At 39.1% G+C, this 15,418-nt stretch overlaps 1 long non-coding RNA gene across 1 annotated transcript in view; it reads left to right on the forward strand.

Moving 5' to 3' along the window:
• The window catches only part of LOC103095341 (uncharacterized), a 191,908-nt gene that overhangs the window by 67,297 nt on the left and 109,193 nt on the right, over positions 1-15,418 (forward strand). The window lies entirely within an intron of this gene.

Raw genomic sequence — 15,418 nt, forward strand, 5'->3', positions numbered from 1 at the left:
CCTTAATCACTCTTCTGCCTTGGAAACAATATTTAGTATTGATTCTAAGACCAAAAGTAAGGCTTTTTTTAAAAAGAGGAAATGAGAAACAGAAGGCAAAATGATGATGGAATATGAGATTGAGATCAGATGTAAAAGAAGAAGTTTATGTTAAATATGCATACATTTATGCAGCTAGGAGCAGGCAGGTAGCAAAGTGGATGATATCAAACTGGGTTTGTAATGAGAAAGACTCATCTTCATGAGTTCTAATCTGGCCCGAGACACTTACTAGATATATGATGTTCCTTGGATTGGAGAATAGGTGGAGGGGAATAAGATTGAAGACTGAAAAGATTGCTAGATTATAAAGGACTTTGAAAGCCAAATGGAGGATTCTATATTTGATCCTGGTGGTAACAAGGAGTCAGAGGAGTTTTTCAAATAGTCAGGGAAGGAGCCATAGTCAGATCTGGATTTTAGGAAGATCCATTTGACAGCTAAGTGGATCGAAGGGGAGAGGCTTGAGGCAGGGAGAAAACCAGTGTTGTTGTTTGGTCATTTTTCAGTCATGTCTGATTCTTGGTGATTCCACTTGGGCTTTTCTTGGCAAAGATATCAGAGTAGTTTGCCATTTCTTTCTCCAGATCATTTGACAGAGGAGAAGTAGAGGCAAAGAGGGTTAAATGACTTGCCCAGGATCACACACTTGTCTGAGGCCAGATTTGGACTCAAGAAAGGAGATTATGCACTGTACCACCTAGCTACCCTAGAAAAGCAGTAGGCTATTCCAGTAGTCAAGGTATTAGATGGGACTGTGCCTCTGACTGTGTAGTAAGAGGAAAGAAGGGAGAGCACATGAGAGATCTTATAAAGTGGAAACTACAGGACTTGACCATGTTTAGATATGGGTAGGGTGAAGGAGAATAAGGAATACAAGATGACACCTAAGTTGTAAGTATAGGGTCTGGTATATAGTTGTTTGTCATTTCAGCGTCATCCCTGACTCTTCTGGAGCCGATTTGGGGTTTTTGTGGCAAAGATCCTGGAGTGATTTGCCATTTCCTACCTCATTTTACAGATGAGGAAACTGAGGCCAACAGGGTTATGCCCAGGGTCACACAGCTAGCAAGTGTCTGAGGTTGGATTTGAACTCGGGAATAAGTCTTTGTGACTTCAATTCCAGCGCTCTATCCACTGTGTCACCTAGCTATTCCAGACATAGAGTAAATACTTAATAAATACTTTTTAATTATTGATTTATTATTGCTAATAATACATGCTTAATTAATTTCCTGACATGAAAAACAAAATGATAAATAGCCAGTGTCCTCAAGGAGCTTGTTTCTGTACTAGCAGGACACAACATGCTATTAGGAGGTAATCTGAAGGGAAAAATGTAATCAGGGATTTATGTAGGATAGGACTTTTGAGGCATCAGAGCTGATCCTTTGAGGAAACTAGGATTGGTTTTTTAACATCATCAATTTCTAATTCTTTCAATGAACACTTCTTCATGGAGGATGCCAAGACAAAGATAAGTCTTTAGGGAGTTTAAATATTCTCCTGGAAAGACTGTCCAGGTATGCAGAGGATAAGGAAAATAGAAGAGAGCCTTTATTTTGGTCCTTAAGTTATCACCAGTTGTTTCAAAAGTACACAGAAGGGCAAAAAAGATTTTCATGAATATCTTTCCTTTCTGGATGTTTGTACTTCTTGTCACAGGTGTCAACCTCACCCCCAACCCTGGCACTCACCAATATGAAATTAGGGTGAATTCATGACTTCCCAGGGCTAGTCAAGTACTAGGTTTGCTGCTGTTGACATCTGCTCTCTCCCAATGTTCATGCTTGCGATTACCTTGTCATCTCCCACATTGCTCAGCAGGAGCTTCCTCTGGCCAATTCCTGATGTTTTTCCATGGGATGCATCACTCACCTTAGTTCCACAGCCTGGTTATTTACCCTTTCTGGCTTTGTTCTACTCTTGGGGTAGCAAATTCAAAAAGAAGTAGTTCAAATTGAGGAGGATCCAATGCCATGAAATTTGTCTCGCCTGTTTTCTGAACATCTCGATTCCATGATGTATTTGTAACTACCTTGACCCTCACACTTTGAATACCTTATTATTTTGGAAAAGAATAGGACCAAAAGGTAAAAGCTCAAAGAAGTAGGCCTTTAGTACCCAAATGACAGCAGTAGAGTCAGAGGAAGAACACAGTGAAAGTCACTGGATGATATCAATAAGGAAGAACTATATTTTTTTAAAGAGAGGGAATGAAGTCTCACTAAGAGACAGCTGATTGGCTTCTCTTTTCAGATGTCCCTTAGAAAGTGGCCCAAAGAAGCTCCTTCTGAGCATATATAAGGTGTGAAAGTCTTTAGCAAGGAATATTTCAGAAAGCGACAAGGAGAAAAGGGTGGATCTACAGCAAAAGCAACCTGTCTCCAGAGAGGTTAGGCTCCCTAAGCCAGAGAAGGTCTTTTAGCTAACCATGATGTATATTCTCATTTGAAAGTCAATGAGAAGCTCGCTGGGATTTAGGGAGAGTCTAGAGAACACTTCCTATGTGCCAGGCGCTGCTCCAATTGCTAATTCAAATACAAGCAAGCAAGATAGTTCCTATCCTCATGGAGCTTACATTCCAATGGGGAGACACAACGCAAAAACATACAGAATACTTAGTCCTTTTTGTTTTTTTGCCATAGGCTGAAGTTAAGGCATGGTCTGCAAATCTGATCTAGGCTGTCATCTTCATCTCATCATTATCATTAAATTTGAGTGTACTCAGTGGCTTTGTGTTTGCAAGATTTTATTAAGCACTCTGTTATCCAAAAAAGGCAGAACTGTTCACAGTACTTGCAGAAGTAATTATTCTTAAAGGTCAAGTTAATTTTAATTTTGTGAGGTTTTTTTTTTTTTTTAACAAATTAAGTTGTATGTTGAAATGGCCATAGCAAGTGGCACCTGCTGGCAGTCAATCTAGCTATAATTATCTGTCATGGAAACACTGGTCAATAGGGTTGCAAATTCAGTTTGATTTAAGACTAAAGTCCCTACATAGAAACTCTGCATTTTGTATCCTCTCTTTGGCTTGGGGCTTGGGGGATGTCCATTTTCCTTCCCCTTTCTTTTTCTTTTCACTGACAGATTCCTTTCTTCTTAAGAAAAGCCTGGGAGCAGAACTGTAACCAACACTTTTGGTGCCAGGGCCAGCAATTCGACAGGGTCAGATAGTAATTCATGATGTGAAAACAACAGAAGTAATTAAGACACAATTAGTTGAGGGTGAATTAGTTGCTTTGGTAGCTCACAGATGGGAGTTATTAACAGTGCAGGCTGATAGCTTCCTATTTTAGTTAATTATCCTTGCTAACTAGGTGCTAAACTCAGTTGTTTCTATGTTGCTAAAGTAATGCATGTGTAAATTTTGGCACCCTCTAAATATTGTTGCCCCTGGGCAAATCCTGGTGGAGGGGGTCTGCTTTCCAAGTTTCAAGACATGCCATATTTTTAGCTTCCTTGGGAAGTTAAAAGACAAGAGAAAAAAGTGCTAGTGGTTTAATTCTTTCAAAGACTGAAGGAAGGAGCAGTGGGGAAGGAAGGTGATGGTGCTGTGGCTTGTAAAATCCGAAGTTCTCATATTGTAGACTGCAGCATTTGCTAGTCTACTTATTTGTAGGAGGATTTGTTTGGTGATTGTTTGAGGGGACAATGTGATTAGAGAGCTAGATCTGGAATTAGAAAGATCTGGAAGCTTTGCGTCTGACTCATATAGGTTCTGTGGCCCTGAAGCAAAGCTTGAGAGACCATTCCTTCCTCCCTCCCTCCTTTCCTTCCTTCCTTCCTTCCTTCCTTCCTTCCTTCCTTCCTTCCTTCCTTCCTTCCTTCCTTCCTTCCTTCCTTCCTTCCTTCCTTCCTTCCTTCCTTCCTTCCTTCCTTCCTTCCTTCCTTCCTTCCTTCCTTCCTTCCTTCCTTCCTTCCTTCCTTCCTTCCTTCCTTCCTTCCTTCCTTCCTTCCTTCCTTCCTTCCTTCCTTCCTTCCTTCCTTTTAGTACTCTGGGGCAAATCCTTGATTATTCTATCCTTGAATTTGGCAATCTGTTCATTCTACTTCTTTATAAGAGGGACCGTAAGAGATTCTAGATAGATTCACTGACAGTTTGCTGTTATAATCATTACAATAACTTTCAGACATACTTTTGGAAAAGGAGACATCCGTTAACCAAGCAATATTTAGGACAAACAAAAGTTACATGATGTTGAATTTGTCAAATGTAAAAGTGGTTTACTTCTGGATTGATCCTATGAAATAGTTTAGATCTGTGAATGGAATGGGAACCTTCCACTGGCAAGATCTACACGAACTCAGCCAACAATATGCTGACAAAGAAATATGAAATAAATGATTGAAAAATGAGAATTTGTATGTAGAGATGGAGAACTTGTGATGACAATTCAGGACTAGGTCACTGCCAAAATTATTTTTTTTTTTAATTTTATAGTATTTTATTTGATCATTTCCATGCATTTTTCATTAAAGACAAAGATCATTTTCTTTTCCTCCCTCCCACCCCCCGTGGCCGACGTGTGATTCCACTGGTATCATATGTGTTCTTGACTTGAACCCATTGCCATGTTGTTAGTATTTGCATCAGAGTGTTCGCTCCGAGTCTTTCCTCTGTCATGTCCCCTCAGCCATTGTAGTCAGGCAGTTGCTTTTCCTTGGTGTTTCTATTCCCTCAGTTTGTCCTCTGCTTTTGGATAGTGTTTTTTTCTCCTTGATCCCTGCAGATTGTGCAGGGACATTACACCACCACTAATGGAGAAGTCCATTACGTTCGATGATACCACAGTGTGTTTGTCTCTGTGTACAATGTTCTCCTGGTTCTGCTCCTCTCGCTCTGCATCACTTCCTGGAGGTTGTTCCAGTTCACATGGAAATCCTCCACTTTATTATTCCTTTGAGCACAATAGTATTCCATCACCAACATATACCACAATTTGTTCAGCCATTCCCCAATTGAGGGGCATCCCCTCATTTTCCAATTTTTGGCCACCACAAAGAGCGCAGCTATGAATATTTTTGTACTGCCAAAATTATAAAGGGTTATCCTTAAGTAATCTCATCTTAGTGATCAAAGCAAGGAAACAATAGAAATGATGCAGATATATCATTGAAAGTTATAAAATTTAACATCTACTTGAAAACCCAATAAGACACAATCTAAGACATGATAAGAAGGCTTGAATTTACATATAAGAAGTTTGCTGTCTTTCATGGAATGACAACCAAAGAAGTCAATACTCAATAAGTCAATAAGCGTGTATTGAACACTTGCTATATGCCTGGTATTGTACTAAACATTAAAAAAATGAGTTAAAAAATGAGTAAAAAACAGGGCCTACTCTCAAAGAGCTGACAGTCTAACAGGGAAACAGCATGAAAACAACTATGTACAAATAAGATATATGCAAGATAAGATGAAGATAATCAATATACTAGCATGAAAGGGAATCAGAAAAGGTTTCTCAAAGAAGGTAGAATTTTAGCTGGGATTTGAAGGGAGTGAAGGAAGTGAAGAGACAGAGATGACAAGGGAGGAAAGCTAGTGAAAATGCCCAGAATCAAAGAGATGAAGTGCTGGGTGCAAATAACAAGGAAGACAGTGTCACTGGATCTCTATGTGTAGGGGGCGTAAGATGTATGATGATTGGAAAAGAGGGAGCCAGATTGTGAAGGGCTTTGAATGACACAAAGAATTCTATATTTGATCATGGGGGTGATAGGGAGCCATTGGAGTTTATTTAAAGGAGGGTGACATTTTCAGTTCTGTGCTTTGGCAAGATTAATTTGACTACTAAATGGAGGATGGCCTGGAGTGGGGAAAGAGTGAGTCAGGTGGACCAGTCAGCAGTGGTTATATTCCAATGTGCAGTGATGAAGGCCTATAACAAGCCAAAAAATGTATTAAACATCTACTATGCGCTAGCTCAGAGTTGGGGGAAATGAAGACAAAAAGCAGGCTCTGCTCCAAGCAGTTTACTGTCTAATGAGAGAGGCAGACAAGCTACCTACAGAATAAATTGGAGATAATCTTAGAGGAAAGGCATTACGATTATGGAGGACTGGCAAAGACTTCTTGGAGGAGGGAGGACTTTAGCTGAGACTTGAAGGAAATCAGGGAATCCAGGAGGAGAAGATGAGTAGGGAAAGAGTTCCAGATATGGAGAACAGCCAGCGAAAATGTCCAGAGTGGGAAACAGAGTGTTTTTTTACTTAAAAAAAAACTAGCAAGGAGGCCAGTGTTGTTGGAGGAAAGACTGTGTGTGTATGTGTGTGCATGTGTGCGTGTATGTGTGTGTGCTTGTTGCTCACAATTCCCTGGGCATTGATCTGTAACAATTTAAGGGGGGGGGGGGATGTCAATAGTCATCACTAAACCAAATGACAGTTTTTCTTCAAGCTACACTGAATAAAAAACTTTCAAAATTTGGAGGCCTAGCAGAGGAGATCAATGGATGTTTCCATGTTGTATGCCATTACCAACCTAGGGCTTAGCATTTTAGTGTCCTCAATACCCAACAGCTGTAACAGACTTTGCTGTAGTGTGTTATTCCTGCTTGCTTAGTAGAGATCTCCAGTACGCATTGCAGAAATAAATTATTTGACCATTTTTGTTTGTTTGTCATTTTAAAGCATTTTCTTAAGAATGAGAATAAGAAATGACATCTCAGGTGAGGGAGGTTTGGGAATGAGCTGACATCAGTTATAGAATGAAAGAATTATAGAATTTGAGAGTCAGAAGGGACCTCTTTGGCTATCTAGTTTACCTCGTCCACCAGAAGAATCTCCACTATAACATCGATTAAGCCCTGGAAAGTTAGGTTGCAACTTACATTTAGGGTAAAGCACATAATGAGCCTCCTCTTATGCAGGACACACAGCCATCAGCCAAATGGAATACAGACCTATGGTTCAGAGAGTAGAATTTAATGCTCTCAAAACGCAGGGCTCTGCCATTTGAGATAAAGCTGTTACCAGCTCCATTAGCTCACACCAGAATCTGGATATTTATGCTCTGCAGACTTGATAGCAGAGGCGCAGGCAATCAGAAACACCTGCCTGAGTGGGGATAAACTTGGAACATGTGCTTTTCCAGCCCAAGGGTGGCTGCATTTGCAAAATCAATAAAATGAACATGTTGCTGCTTCTGGAGGCAAGTATAGGCACAGAGAAGGGAAAATCCTCAGAAACAGGATCATCCTAAGAAGATGGACTTTCTGGTTATGCTAAGTCCTGAGGCGACCCACACAAAGGATAAAGCGATTCCAGCCAGCCCTTTTCCTTATGGTCCCCTATATACATCTTGCGCATTTCTGTTTTCCTGCCTTTGCATGCCATTGCATTTATTAAGTTCTTATGATGCACATTAGCTACGAGGCGATGCCACTCAAGCAAAAGATGGCCAAACACATCCCTCTTTAGTGAAACGAGCACTATGAACTACTCACGGACCTAACTATCCACACATCCAGCCAACCAACCAACTTGATATTCACAGTCCATTTCAGACATGTTTGCTCAAGCACAGGAACAACTTCTGAACTCCCTTCAACATCTTTCTCTGAATGTTTCATCAAAATTTCTGGGGAGGGGGGGAGGCAGCTGGGTCGTTCAGTGGATTGAGAGTCAGGGTCCTAAGTTCAAATCTGGCTTCAGACACTTCCCAGCTGTGTGACCCTGGGCAAGTCACTTGACCCCCATTGCCTAGCCCTTACCACTCTTCTGCCTTGGAGCCAATACACAGTATTGACTCCAAGACAGAAGGTAAGGGTTTAAAAAAAAAATAGAAATTTAGGCACACTACCAGAATTCCACTGATCTACTAGTCTAGCCCTTACCACTCTTCTGCCTTGGAGCCAATACACAGTATTGACTCCAAGACAGAAGGTAAGGGTTAAAAAAAAAAATAGAAATTTAGGCTCACTACCAGAATTCCACTGATCTACTAGTCTAGTTGCTTCATCAAAAAAAAAAATAAAGGAAATGAAGTTAGTCTGGCATGATTTGGAATACAGATTTTGAGGTGCAAGGAACCATAGAAACCATCTAATACAACTCCCTCATTTTATGGATGAGGAATCCAGAGCCCAAGAGTTTAAATGACTTAAATGAACTCAGGTCCTCTTATTCTAAGTCCAATGCTGCCTATCTCTCATAGAGTTTAACATCATAGAGGGGTCACTTAATTAATTGAATGAATGGACTTTAGAATAAATATATTAGGTTTTAAAATAAAAAAATTAATTTTAATTTTTTTGCTTAAAAAAAAAGACCCAAAAATATTAGTTCTGAAACCAAAGGTTTCATATTTTTGAGTTTTATTTTTGAATGTGCCTTAAAATGAAGGGGGGAAATTAGGTGAAACACTCCAAATGGCTATTACATGTTGGTTTAAATAATTCATATGAATCCATGCTGGCTCTTATTAATCACCGCTTCCCTAGCTAATTGTCACAAATCATTTGTTGTATAATATGCTTAAGTAATTGAAATCAAACTTACCAACACATACACACGTTTATTTTGCTTGGTTTATCAGAATTAACTTGATAATTGCACTCATTGCATCCTGATAGACAATGATGTTGGTTCTTAATGGCTCTAAATGGTTCTCTGAACCTGAGCTGAGCCCATCTGTCCATTTTCAGATAGGCTATGTGTCTTTGAATGGCCTTAATGAGCTATAACCTATGTGGATCAGATCACATTATAATGTTCATGTAACAAAGCTATTACCACATCTAGAAGGATAGCTCATAGAAACAATTTTTCATTGATCTGGGAACACAAAATTCTATGTAAAAATCAAAATGTATCTTTTGATCTCTTGGATAGTTTATTCTGAATAGGAATTTAATTGTGTGTTCATACTGTAGAACAGGAGGAAGAAAGTTGAGGTTTAGCTAAACTCTTTATACATCTTTTGTCTTGCTTTAGGGTAATAATTACTCTCTAACTCTTCTAAGATCACCTACTTCAAATATTCCAGTTACCTTTTAAAAAAATCTCTCTCACTTCCCTTACTTCTTTGCAGAGGTGGGGGACTATGGGTGTGGAACATTCCATATAATATTTAGCTTTTTCAATGTGTTGGTTAGTTTTTCTGAACTTTCCCCTTTTAAAATTCATTGTTATACAGGTTATATTATATAATTGTAGTGGAATAGTATTGTGCTATAAGAAATGATAAGCAGGATGATTTGAGAAACCTAGAATACTTGTATGATTTGATGCAGTGAAGTGAGCAAAACCAGGAGATCATTGGACATAGCAACCTCAATATTATATGATGATCAATTGCAAATGACCTGACAACTATTAGCAATGAAAGGATGCAAGACAACTTCAAGGAACTTATGATGAAAAATGCTATCCACTATCATAAAAGGAACTGATCAAAATGGAAAAGGAACTGAAGAAAAAGGAACTGAGTGCTGATTGAAGCACACCATTTTTCACTTTATTTCCTTCATGAAAATTTTTTCTATGTGTGATATGTGCCTTCTTTCACATGACAAATGTGGAAATATGTATTGCATGATGGCAAATGTATAATCTATATCATATTGTTTGTCACCTTGGGGTGGGGAGAGGGGAAGGAGGGAGGAAAGGATTTTGGTAGAAAATGTCAGTAAATGAATGTTATAAAATGATTCTGTAGGCAATTGGAGAAAATATAATTAAGTCTTTGGGAAAATAATTCATTGTTAAAAGGAGGAAAGCTACATTGGGTGAAATAAAAACAAACATCTTCTCTTAAATGCTTAAAAAACAAGTACACCAAGCAAATTTATAAAACAAAAGAATTGGGACCTTGCAGCATGGCACAGTTGATACTGCTGACTTGGAATAAAGATTGATTCAAATCTCACCTCTGAGACTCAGTTTCTTAATATGTAAAAGGGGGTATAACATTCCCTCTTAGGTCTATTATGACATTCAAATGAGATAATAATGTGTATAAAGCCTTGCAAATCTTAAAGCACTATATAAGTTTCAGATAATAACAAATCATGTGAGCAATGCTTCTTTTTTTCTTCTTCTGTGTTCAGAGTACTTACTTTTTCTTGCCAATTTTCTGAAGAGAAGCTGAATATTAGCTCTGTTTCAGGTCTCAGGGCCTGTGGAATTGAATTATGATTTACAGTAATATATTCATTTCAACAAAATTGTTAGCACAGTGGGAAAGGCAATTCACAGGAACTATGGAGGTAGGAAGGGTACAAGTGTGGCCAAGTATTTATTCCACTCGTAGATTTTGTGGAGCCAGTGTATTTAAGCATGAAAGACAATATAACCATTGCTCATATTGACTTTTAGACCAGTTCCTTTGTAATAATGTAAAGCAGAGTGGTTAGGGTTCAAGGGAAGCAAGAGGACTGCTCAAGTAGGGCCTTGGAGGCTGATTCAGTAGTCAGGAGTCATTTTCCACTGTGCATGAGTTCTTAAACTCTCCTGTTACTCCTCCCCTCCAGGAAGGAAAATCAGCAGGGCATGTCTCCTCTGTGTCTCTCCTGTGCATCCTATGTCTGTGGTTATTTTTGCTACACTACTTTGTGGTCTGGGCACAGACAGCACCAGAGGGAGTAGCCAGTAATAAGTTTGTTCATTTGGATTCAGCAGAAGCTCTGTGCCTGATCTGTGCCTTCTGAGGGCACACCTGTGCTTGGCAGGGTGCCAGGAGGGCTGGTACATGACCAAAAAATCAATAACAACAATAAAAAGGACCAACTAAAATGCACTCTGGCATGTCTTACAATTTTTTTATTCTCAAAAATCATCTAAATTTTGTTTTGATCTTTAAAACTTCACTTATGACATTAGGCATAATTTTTATCTTTTAAGTATTTCATAAATGGATAGTCTTGAAAAAAAATCACTGACCTGCTACTTTGACTATTACTTAACAGAGCCTATCACTGTTTTGGGGACTGCTGCTTCTTGGTCTTGTGTTTGGCTATAAACCTTCACTTAAAAAGATCCTTCATTTACATTTTATGATTTTTTGATGGCTTAGTGTATCTGGTTTCTGGGAAATGATTTTCTAGTCTCGAGCTACTTCACGTTATTTGTGGGTGAGCTTTGGCACGGTGTATAGCCTCAGACACTAGTTGTGTGATGCTGGGCAAGTGGCTTAACGAGAGAGAGAGAGAGAGAGGGGGGGGGGAGACAGAGAGAGGGGGAGAGACAGAGAGAGAGAGGGAGAGAGAGAGGGGGGGGGAGAGACAGAGAGGGGGGAGAGACAGAGAGAGAGAGGGAGAGAGAGAGGGGGGGGGAGAGACAGAGAGAGGGGGAGAGACAGAGAGAGAGAGGGAGAGAGACAGAGGGAGAGACAGAGACAGAGACAGAGACAGAAAGAGAGAGAGAGAGAGAGAGACAGAGAGAGAGAGAGAGAGAGAGAGAGAGAGAGAGAGAGAGAGAGAGAGAGAGAGAGAGAGAGAGAGAGACATGGACAGACAGACAGACAGACACCAGGGTAAACTAATTGTATCATCTGGAACTATATGGAGCTTGGGAACTGAACCTAGGTCATCTCTTTATTTAAGGAGGTGGAAACAATTGGGTCTTCTGACTCTAAATTCAGCCTTCTTTTCATGACCAAATACCACCAAGATTAGTTGGCAGATCATAGCATCATAGATGTATAACTGGAAAGGAAATTGGAGGTTATTAAGACTAACTTTCTTCATTTTGTTGTTGTTGTTTAGTCATTTCTAGTCACGTTGGACTCTTTGCAACCCCAGTTTTAGGGGTTTTCTTGGCAAAGCTACTTGAGTCACTTTTCATTTCTTTTCACAGCTCATTTTACAGATGAGGAAACTGAGGCAGACTGGGTTAAATGACTTGTCCAGTCAAGTAAGTGTCTGAGGCAAATTTGAACCCAGGAAGATAAACCTTTTTGATTCCAGGCCTAGCACTCTATTCACTGTTCCACCTGGCAGTTTTCTCTTTATTTTTTTGATGAAGAAACTAAGGAATGGAAAGGTTAAGTAACAACATGCCTAGGATCACACAGGCACTAAGTGTCTGAGGTGGAATTTGAACCCTTCTTCCTGCTTCTAAGGCTAGTAGCCTATCAGCTACTATCTCCCTATCCCACTCTGTCTCTTTTCTAATATTTCCATTATGCTCACTTTTATACTAATGTAATTAACATTTACTCAAACAATTTCCTATGTAGGTATGGGACTGAACATTCCAAGGGTTATCTGCCTTGAAGAGCTAAGAGTTGCTTAGTCAAGATTTGAGATCAATTAATCAATAAACATTTATTAAGCACCAACTATGTGCTTAATTCAAATACAGAAAAGGAACCACCCAGCATGGCAGGTCTTACAGTTTAATTAGGGAAGACAGCATACAAAAGGAGAAGCTGAAAAAGAGGTAGGGAGATTCCAGAAGAGATCTAAAGGGGAAAGAGTTGCTCAGTGTGGAAACATCAGAGAAGTCCTGAAGCAGCATAGCCAGGTGAGAGCTGAATAAGCATTCTGAGCTAAGCCCCCTCCTTAGATGGAGGTTTTAGAATTCATGGTTCACTAATCAGCAGGGTAGAGGGTGAGATAGTAAAGAGATGGGGATCAGCATTTCTTCTGAGGTTCCTTTCCCCAGTTCCCTGCAGCAGGTACCCAAATATGGCAGAGACAGCACAAAAAATGTGATTCTCTCCTCAGTGTTAGGAAGATAATCAAAATGAACAGAGTATAGATGGGCTAAGATTTCTTACTTGGCTGATCATAAATAGCATTCAATGAAGGGCTGACTTAAAATATACCTCCTTTGAAAATGGAAAGTACACTATATCTCATTTGGGTCTCTCATGGAACTGCTAAGTACTCGCAGTAAGTGGCAGATGGGTAATTCTAAACGATGAAATGAACAAGGACAAATACAATTCAGAAAATATGATTCCTGAGATGTGGCTGTGATTATAAGACTAAGTAAACAGCTGGACAATAAGAAAGTTTTCATCTTAGTTCTATGGGTAAATTGCTTAATTTTCGAGTACTTACATAGGCTCATAGGGCTGGAAGAGACCTAAGGGGGCATTTAATCCAACCCCTTCATTTTATAGTTGAGAAAACAGAGGCTCAGAGAAGTTAAGTGACTTATCCACAGTACTTAGGAAGTAATGGAAGACAGTAAGATTTGAACCAAAATCCAACACTAACTCTAGAGCTCATGTTCTTTGTACTATAGCATGCTGTCTCCCCAATCTGTTATAATAACTCAGTTATGCAATGCAGGGATCCTTTTTTAATTTAATTTCCCCCAAGATTACACATTGCTACAATTTAAAATAACTTTTTTCTGACATTTTGTGATCCATGTTCTTTTCCTCTCTCAAGACGGCAGGCAATATGCTATAGGTTGTATGTGTGTTATCAAACAACACATATTTCCATGTTCATCATATTGTGAAAGAAGGCATGTATAGAGAGAAAATTGATGGAGGAAATAAAATGAAGAATGGTATGCTTCATCTGCATTCAGTTCCTTCAGTGGTGGTAGCTAGCCTTTTCCCTCATGAATACTTTTGAGCTGTCCTGAATCCTCAGTGCAAAAATTCTTAACCTGAAATTCATGAATTAAAAAAAATTTTTTTGATAATTGCATTTCCAAGTAATTAGTTTCCTTTATAATTCAATGTGTTTCATTTTATTCATTTAATAACATTATTCTGCGAAGGATCCAGAGGCTTCACCAGATTGCAAAAGGGCTCTATGCTACAAAAAGGTGTCATACTTCCGAATCTCATAATCTCAGAGTTAGAAGAGAGTTTGGGGGAATCTAGTCACATTACAACCTGCCAAGCAAGCAGTCATCATCCAGCCTTCATGTGAAGACATTTAGGGATAGGCATCCACTACCAAACTTTCTTTGCAACAACCTCATATGGTATGGTATGGTATAGGCAGTGAAGCAGAGCATGACCAGCTTGATGAGATTCAAGGATGAAGCCTTTTGGAGGGGGGGCTCTAATCTCTCTCTCCCAGGTCAGATCTATGATTGTTTGATCTTATCAAGTTATCCAGCAGGCGGTCAGGCATCCTGATGATTCGTTAATGGGCCCAAAAGAGCCCATGCCAAGGTACTCCTCTCTACTTCGGTTATAGTTATGGTCAAAGTATGACTATCGGAGACGTACAATCAAAGTCCCATAAAAAGAATTCTGCCTTGAAACCTGGTCACATCCCCAGGCTCTCTTTTTGCAAATATTTTTCTTTCAATTGGTTTCTCAATAGGCTGCTACGTGGTTCTGGTGTCAGAAAGACTTGAGTTCAAATCCATTATCAGATTCAAGTAGCTATGTAATCCTGGGCCACTCAGTCATTTAACTTCAATTTGCCTCCATTTCCTCATTTTTAAATGGGAAAAATAATAGAACCTGCCTCCTAAGGTTGTAGTTAGGATAAAATAAGGTAAAGCACTTTGCAAATTTTTAAGTATTATGTAATAGTATATAAATATATATATAATAGAAACATATTTATGTATTATATAAATGTATTCACATATAATATAAATGTAATATATCATATACTAAATATAAATATTTGTTATATGTTACATAATTATATAGTATATAAATATTAGCTATTATTGTTTTTTATTATTATTGTTATTATCCTTTATCATTAGTCTTTCCCTTATCCAATTCATTCTCCACAGTTATCTAAGTAAACTTCTTAGAGCAAAGGTGGTGGCTGTGTCACCCCACTTTGTCCCCAAAGTCAGTGGTTGAGCATTGACACTTTGCACATTAGTCCCTTTGACAACTGTTCGGTGCCAATCAAACTGGTAGGTCTATTGTAACCTGACTTCAGTCAGCCTTCCAGCTTGCCCATCCCTGTCTTGTACAGGCTGTCTCCTAGCCTTATAGAAACAATGACTTCATTCTGCCTCTTAGAAATCCTCTCAGCCCTGAGACATTCGAATCTATCATGATTTTAGAGCAGGAAAGCTCAAAGTTCTTAAAGGGACCCACAGTCTGAGAGACCCCAGTCTGAGATGAAGGAGTAGGGTTGCAAGAGCTAAAATATGGACAGCAGCAGTAGCAGAGACAACGAGGAGACTGTTTCTAGCCTCTCCCTGGACTTGAAAGAATCAGCAGTTCAGTGTCCAATGTTTGGATCAAAGAATGTGATAGTCCCAAATCACTCTTAAGACCAGGATGTAATGCTTGTCCCTCTGAACTGAGACCCACATGTCAGTTGCTTTTCAAACCCCCTTTATATTTGTTTACCTGTTGTATCCCTGCAGTAGACTTTTTGGATGTCTCTTGCTACCAAAAGAGGTATTCCTGTTTTATTTTATTTTATTTTAATTAAAAAAAAATTTTTTTAAGCCCTTACCTTCCATCTTGGAATCTACA

The sequence above is a fragment of the Monodelphis domestica genome, chromosome 7 (genome assembly GCF_027887165.1).
Source record: "Monodelphis domestica isolate mMonDom1 chromosome 7, mMonDom1.pri, whole genome shotgun sequence".
In the NCBI taxonomy this organism is placed as follows: Eukaryota; Metazoa; Chordata; class Mammalia; order Didelphimorphia; family Didelphidae; genus Monodelphis; species Monodelphis domestica.